At 39.5% G+C, this 7,870-nt stretch overlaps 1 protein-coding gene across 1 annotated transcript in view; it reads left to right on the top strand.

Annotated features, from left to right (window-relative positions):
• Window positions 1-7,870, top strand: part of ppp1r37 (protein phosphatase 1, regulatory subunit 37) — a 60,016-nt gene that overhangs the window by 13,056 nt on the left and 39,090 nt on the right. The gene's annotated exons all lie outside the window — the stretch shown is intronic.

Genomic DNA, 7,870 nt, shown 5'->3' with positions numbered 1-7,870 from the left:
GTGCATGCACGATCACCGTCTCGTCATGCAGACTTGTGCAAGCAAACTGGAGGAGTGCCTCAGGCTGTGCCTTTTTGCCGCACCTCTGACGTACAGGGCAGCCAGTTGTCACGTGTGAATGACGCTACTACCACTGTCTACAACACAGCACTGTGAAATTGCAACCAATGGACCTGGAGAATTGGGGTGGGGGGTGGGGGTGCTATTTTGAACATTGGCACTTGGATGTTAAGTAGGAACTGGCAGTATGTCTGTGTTCCTTAACATTTGCACCGATCCATTTTTATGTGGTGCAGAAATATGCAAACAGCAACATAACTGACTAACTATGAAGAACTCTCAGGCTTGAATTGATTTGGCCAATCAGAAAATAAATCATCCAAAGACTAGTTAAGGTGTTGGGCTTACACCTGAAATAATATGGATTTAATTCTCTGCACCGCCTGTTGGACATCTGGCTTCCATGTGTTCCACTCTCTGTCCAATCTTCTTTACTGGCACAGCTTTATTTTTAGCTGCTAGCTGGGAATAATTTCCTCTAAAGCATGTAACCTGTCAACACTGGTTTCCCGGTTTTTACCTTTTGCGTTTAGCTTAATAAATGCTGGCTAAGTAATCAACTCTAGATCTTTTCCAAAGATTTTTTTATGTAGCCTTCCACCAAGAGAGGTAGTTCTAGATTGTTGTAGGGTAGCAATGTCCACAATATAACAACGAGTCAGCTAAAAGGCAGAATAACCTTTGTTTTTTGATTGGTCTTGTCTTCTTTTCTTTGTTACAAACTTTCTCTGCAGAAACCAGATATGCATATAGGTGGTAGGTTTATCTTGAGTTGCTCGTCTTATACAGTTTTTGCCGTTTTCCATATCAAATCTGAAGCATTTCTTTATGCTGCTGTTGTGCTGAAGTTGCTGTGTCAGTCTTTGCAAGCAAAGCTAGTATGTGTAAACAAGTTCGACAGGTGAAATTCAACACACTATGTGGGTCAAAGGAGTTTCAGTGGAATCCTCTCTGTGTGCCAAATCTGCTGTGTCTCTGCAAACAGTGTCGTTTCTTCTTCTGCACACACGCAAACAATTGTCTTTTCCTGTTTCCTCTTTGCTGCTGGAGTTAGGCGAGAGAGCACAGTGTCTGTAGCCAATTTGTTTTACGTCAGATTGTTGGGAAGGCTGAGAATTGATGGATTTTGATGTGTATGATATTGGGCTGGACTTGAGTATCTTCTAAAAAATTTGCAGGCCTACTCAAAAGTTACAGATTATGTGCAGGTTGCATTGGCTCTGAACCAACATTTTGTTAAAGAATGTGCAGGAAAGTCAATAATTGGATTACTTTGTATGATTGTTGCTTTATGTTAGTCAGGACTTTCATACGACAGCTGCTTCTAAGTAGGTGAGAAAGCCTTTTAATCGTATTAAAAGATGATAATTACACGTGTGTGCAGGCACTCGAGGCTTGGCTTCAACATCAAGTGATTTTACACAGCTTCGCATGAAATTAGTAAGGTCTGTCCAAAAGCTTGAAGAATGGGGTGGCCATTAATTACCCAGCTCATTTTACAACACCAAATGTCTGTAGGGCTCGTACAGTGGCTGTCCAGGTGTGAATACGTGGGAAAGAAATGATCAGAGCTCTAAGTCTCACACTCATCACAGTCCTATGCAGCAGACGAGATGCATACAGCTGTAAGAGTGAAATAGACTCTTCTTGTAATTGCGAGATGGCCAGTAAGAAACATGAACAATTTATCAGAGATTTGTTGATCAGAGAGAAAATAAACTGCAAAAAAATGAGAGCTCTTAAATCCGGCTGATTTCTCTCTCGACCAGACGTAGCTGTAATTGATAACATCAGTTATTGTATTGGATGTTCCTTATATAAACTATTCCTTTATCTGGTGTAACAAATGGCTTCTCACCTTGCCTTAGAAACACAGCTGCTTTGCGTGGAAAGAAATTAAAAATTCTTGCTTTACGTCTTATATAATAGCATGCCATGTTCATGATAGTTATTCAGGTTGTTCATTTGTCCCAGTAAGAGTAGCTCAAACTAAGTCTGGTACTAAAGCCTACGCTCATATTGTGGGATCTCTGTGGGTCGATCCGTTCTGACCTTTTGTGGGTGGTGGTAGAGGCTTTGACTGCAGCAATGTTATGTTGTGCAGCTACAAATGAGAGTAGATCTCCTGTACTTTTAGATGCTGCATTTATTAATAATGATGTAATTTCGGCTAAGTTTTCATACTTAAGTTGCAGAAGGCTGACAAGTAACAGAAATTGGATGTGCACTAGATGTGACTTGGTGAAGAAAAATGTGTCTGGTTTGAGTTGTACAAGTTAAGGAGACTGGCAGAAAACAGAAGCAGCAGGATGCCTTTATTTTTCGTTTCACATGTTGCACAGTGTGGTCGGTAACAAACCACCAAACTGCGCTTGTGCAAACAGCTCTTTTTTTTGTCGTGCTCTTTTATACAGGGTCTGTTATGTGTAACTGTTCTTCAGGCCCTCATTTGAGTTTAAATATAGTAAAACCATTCATATGTAGGCCTGCCTTAAAGATTAACCTGGGTTGTCCTTGATTCCTGAGTTTTAAGTTTCCAGAAGAAGGGAGGTCATTTTCCATTTTCCTACATACAACTGGACTTCCTTTTGCAACCAGTTCAGTCATGCGTTGCTGGCCATTAGACAAAAATTCAAGCTTAAGGCACTTTTGCCTTGGCTTAACTTTTCAGACACCGAAGGCCATCTTGTACACACATGTCTCAAAAACACTAGCCAGTAGGTTCATTGTTTTCAGAAAAAAAGTTGCTTAAGGGCCACAAAAATACACAAAGTTAGCAACAATAACATGAGCTGAAATGAGACGATTAGTATAGTGAGTGACATTAACAGTTACTACACATTTTCACATTAAAAATAAAGAAGAAAAGCAGACATATCAGAAAAGCTCAAATTAAAAGCTGAATACCTACCAGACAATATCAAAGTAGTTTAATGCTTTGCTACTTTGAACCTTGGGTAAATATACAAAAGAATAATTTATAGTTTAGATTGAAGCCAGCAGAGAAAAAGGCAGATTATGTAAACATTTTGTCGAGACACTCATATTTTTCCACTTCCTAACTCTCATGGAAATCAGTTAATCCAGTTAATCAGTAATTAATAAGTTTCGCAAGTTTTGGAGTTGTGCAAGTCTAGATTGTAAAGAAATGTTTTCAGACTTAGAAATTAGGAAAATGTTTGACTTCATGCTAAAAACCTTTATAAGCAATCACAAAAAGAGTACTAGAAGGAGTATCGATAAAATTCTCTTTATTTCTGGGAGACTTTCATGGTGTTGCACATGTAGTTTAAAAAAAATAGAAAAAAGATATTGCCAAGACTTGTGAAAAGGGCTTGTGAGTTGCTTGAAGCTTGAATTGAAAGTTGCTAGATTTGTTTTAACTGAGTTTAAAAGTAATGGATGTTTTTGTAGTTGCATTAAATTGCAGTATTCTGAGGGCAAAATAATTCCTTGTGCCTCAAGTATGTTATTTGAAGTGCCGGCTCTGAAAATCGTCTGCTCTTCCTTTGTTCTTTGTAGCTCCAAGACAGTTGAGGTGTGGAAGTGAAGTAGCAGGTTTTTGTTATTGAATAGTCCTCACATTCAGTGCCTGAGTGAAGAAGGCTTTGAATTCATCTAAGTGGTGAACTCTCCCTCTAAAGAGTTCTGTGCCCGTACCTGTTGCAATTCTTCCAGTTGTTCAGGTTAAGCAATTGATTTATAATTTCCTGCAGTTTTTCTTGTTCCAAGATATCCTGCTGGCTGTGCACTGTAGAACAGAAGTAACACAGCAGAACTTATTCTGGTTACTTTGTACTAAAAAAGGCAGTTGTTGTAATCAAATGCAAACCTTAACCGTACCTAAATACTGTGATATTTTCCTGTCAGTTTTTTTTTTTTTAATTACTGACAAGCACAGTAGAACGGCTTGTCTGGATCACAGAAATCACTGTTTACTCAAACAAATGTGTTGAAAGCCTGAAGCAGGGCAACGCACCAGGAGAAAGCAGCAGCAGACTAAACTGTCAACCTCAGCTGTCAATCAGCAGCAAAAAGCTTTTTTTAAGCCTTCAGGTCTTGTTGACAGTGTCCTAATCTCCAAAATGCCAACCATGACACTTAACAGAGGGCATGAATTTAGTGATTGAGACTATAATGACTTATTGATTAGGGGAGTGGGGGGATCGGGGTGTTGTACTCTGCTCTTCCACACTAGCTTAAGCATTCAGCTGTATTGCTTTGTCAAAACAGACAGTTTATTGAAGAACTTGGTAAAGATAAAGCTGAATTCCCTGTATATTTTTGGCATACTGGTGTTGCACTTGGCTTTAACAGTGGTATGCCCTAAGGAGCCACATTATCATGAACTTATTTAACAAAAGAGGTCAACTGGTTTGGATTCATTTCCTGTTGACTACATCTGGTTCAGTTTAAATGATGTCTTGGGATAAGCATCTGTGTGACGATTAGAAATAAAGAAAATAATTTGAGAGTGATGGCTTACATGTCATCTTGTACACATCAGTGACCAAATTCTGTAGAGGATATATTTGGCTTTTCTTTACTTGATGTTGATGATGGTGTTCATCACGTGTTCACGAGTAAATCTCTACCCGCAGCCTTGTCTTTTATAGCACGACATCTTTTTAATCATAAATCCTGCAGCTTTTAATTCACCTCTGTTGATATTAGTTAGTAACCTGGGTGCTTTTTTCCCCTTTGATTTTGCTCACAACCTTATCTATGGCAGCAGTCAGTGATTAAATGTGAGGGACGTGCTGCTTGATTGCTTGGTTGAGCATATTTGCTAAGTCAGAGCAGAGATCATTTCTCTATCTTGTCTTGAAACCTGAAATATCAAGGTAGCTAAATGCCTTTGCCCCTCATCTATCATCTTTGGAGCTGTTAGCTGCTGAGATAACCACCATTTCAGCAGGAGTTCAAACAGAATATTAGAATTCCCAGGATCTAGATAAATGCTGCATAGTATTTTTTTTTAATTTGTATTCAAGGTGGAAATGGATTGGAAATATTAGGAAACAGAGCAATGACATGCAGCAGGTCCAGCCAGTCGGGCGTTGAACTGGGAAATCAACACACAACTGTGCATACTTGATACAGTATTCACATTTAACAAAATGTGTTTTTTAAGGGTCAAAACAAGTTTGTGCTTGTCTATCTGTAATGTTCTTGCTTATCTAATGAAGTCCATTGCTCCCACACAGTATCTGGGAGCACTTGTTTTCAAATGTTTTTCCTTATTTGTATGCATTTTTGTTTTTGCTGTGTTTCTAGGCACGGAGAGCATTTCTCTTATTGTTTGTGTGCTTTTCCTCTCGTGTGTGTGTTTTGTTCTTTGCCCACCATTAACTTCTGCATACCAGTAACTTTTAATTTGGTTTCTGACGATGTTGTTTGGAGCAGTCCTTTCCCCTCCCTACTTCTTATTCCTGTGCACCTCCTCATCACCACTCCCTCCATGCGTGTACCAGCAGCACTGGAGGGAGTGCTATAAAATAAAGACCAAGGCATGCAGAAACACAGGCAACAGCTGTAGCTCCTGATGTCTCTTCTGCATTTGTCTCTTTGTGTTATTGCTTATGTATTTCCTTTTAAGTTTTTGTGTACTTTTCTTGTCTGTTTGCTTGTAAATCTCCTTGCACAACTTTCTTTTTTATTTTGTACACTAGTGCTAAAATATCTCAATCTCTCTCATCCCTTCTCTGTCTCTAATGAATGTGTGAAAATACTATGTAGTAAGCATGAGACCCTCTCTACCCTCAGACCCCACCTTCCCTCAGGAAATGTTTACACACACTTGCTCCACTGCGACTCTGCACAATAACTCTTTTCCAAGGACACGGTGTTCATTGGAGCGCACATAATGTACTGTAGAAATTTACAAGACTGCTTTCTTACACAGTGGTGGAAGTGACATCCAAGAGGACTTAACAAATTCAGATCCAGATACTTTCTGTAGGTGAAGCACAAATGTAAACTAGAAAATGTGTGAATGCTGATAACTGAATGTTTTGAGCTGAAATGAAATCATTGCTAAATTTAAGTTAAAAATGTTGAATGAGATGAAAAATAGAGTCGTCGAATATCCAGATACAGCTTTACAGAAGTATCAAAATTTAGATGGAGTACTATTATGACCAGTGTTGGGGAGTAACGGAATACATGTACCGCCGTTACGTATTTAAAATACAAAATATGAGTAACTGTATTCCGTTACAGTTACCGTTTAAAAAGGTGGTATTTAGAATACAGTTACTTTGTTGAAATAAATGGATTACACGGCGGTACTTCCCTGTTTCATATTGTGGCGGGTCAGGACTGTTTGGGTTTTGTTTGACAGCTACGTTCTGTTGTTCCAGGCGGCAGCGTTACGGTTGCCATGGTTACAGGGTGACGCTCTCTCTCTGCGTGTTTCCTGGGTGAGAGAGGCCTTTTTGTTGTTGTTGTGCTAAGCTAATAGGCAGAATGCTACAAGCATAGCTCTAAAGAATGTAGCATCATGGGCAGTGTAGTCCGTGCTGCAGGGAGAATGGACTGCCATACACGTTATGTGTCTGTGAGCGAGGGAGGGAGAAAAAGGAAAAGTACGAGCTGTCATCGAGCAGAAACGGGAGCTGGAAGCATGTAAATATAATAATAACCACTGCAGCCAAGAAGAGAGCCTGACGAGCCCAGTTGTAAGTAAGCTATTAAGACTTGACTGTACACCGTGTTCGTGTTTTCCTCTGAAACAATAAGTTCTGTTGGAGCAGCCTTTCAATGCCTCTCTCTGTCTCTCGCTAGCAAAGTTGACCCAGACAACAAAGTAAAGCTAGTTTTCGGCTACGAGCCCAACACAGAACCCACCGTATTAGCCAGAGGTCCCTTTACTACAGTTCGGAGCCGCGGACCTTCAGTAACAGTAATAAATCACAGCAATAGTACATTCATGTAGTTGTAAACAGCATGATAATATATTAAGTAATCCAAAGTATTCAGAATACGTTACTCTCATTGAGTAACGTAACGGAATACGTTACAGAATACATTTTGGGGCATGTATTCTGTATTCTGTAATGGAATACATTTTAAAAGTAACCTTCCCAACACTGATTATGACTTAAGTGAAGACAGGACTGTAATGAAAGGGCATCCTCATCCAGTCATGGGCTCTAGTCAGTTTTTAACAGCAGTCTAGTGGAGAGTGTGGTTGGTGGCTATATTTTACAGCAGTAATTAGAATTAATTCTTTTTTTGAGGGCACATGACTTCAGCAGGACTGAAGCTCCCACCCCCATCTTAAACGCTGACATTTAAGATGGCCAACTTGTCAACAAACTTGCACTTCTGAAGCCAGATGAGGGCTCTTTTCCTTGCTGCTTCAACAGTGATTCATATTTGTTGGACCCCTGAGAGCAGAGAAGGGGCTGTTGTCTGTTGGGGCTGCAGTTCTTCATGAGCTGTCCAGGCTGGAACCAAAGCTAATGAAGGTTCCCACATAACTCCAGAGTTAACAGCTGTTGTAAGTCGGAGTAAAATAATGTTTATTGTAACCAGTGGGGATAACTTAATAAGCTTCAATTGTTTAGTCGGCAAATCATGCGCATCCATAGCTACATTGACTTGTGATAATGCTGGTGAACACTGGCAGTTCAGCTTTTTGTTGTTTACTTCTTTTTTCTTTTTTATTCTTTTAACGTGACTGAAGAGACTACACAGTCAAAGAAATTGCTAGTTTTTGACCTTTATGGTTAACCGTTCAACCGTTTGCCAGTGGCAGATGAAACAAAATAATGTTAACAAAATTTATGTGATTTATGTTTTTTTT

Source organism: Neolamprologus multifasciatus, chromosome 14 (genome assembly GCF_963576455.1).
Source record: "Neolamprologus multifasciatus chromosome 14, fNeoMul1.2, whole genome shotgun sequence".
NCBI classification, from domain to species: domain Eukaryota; kingdom Metazoa; phylum Chordata; class Actinopteri; order Cichliformes; family Cichlidae; genus Neolamprologus; species Neolamprologus multifasciatus.
This window is presented reverse-complemented; position numbering and strand designations above follow the sequence as displayed.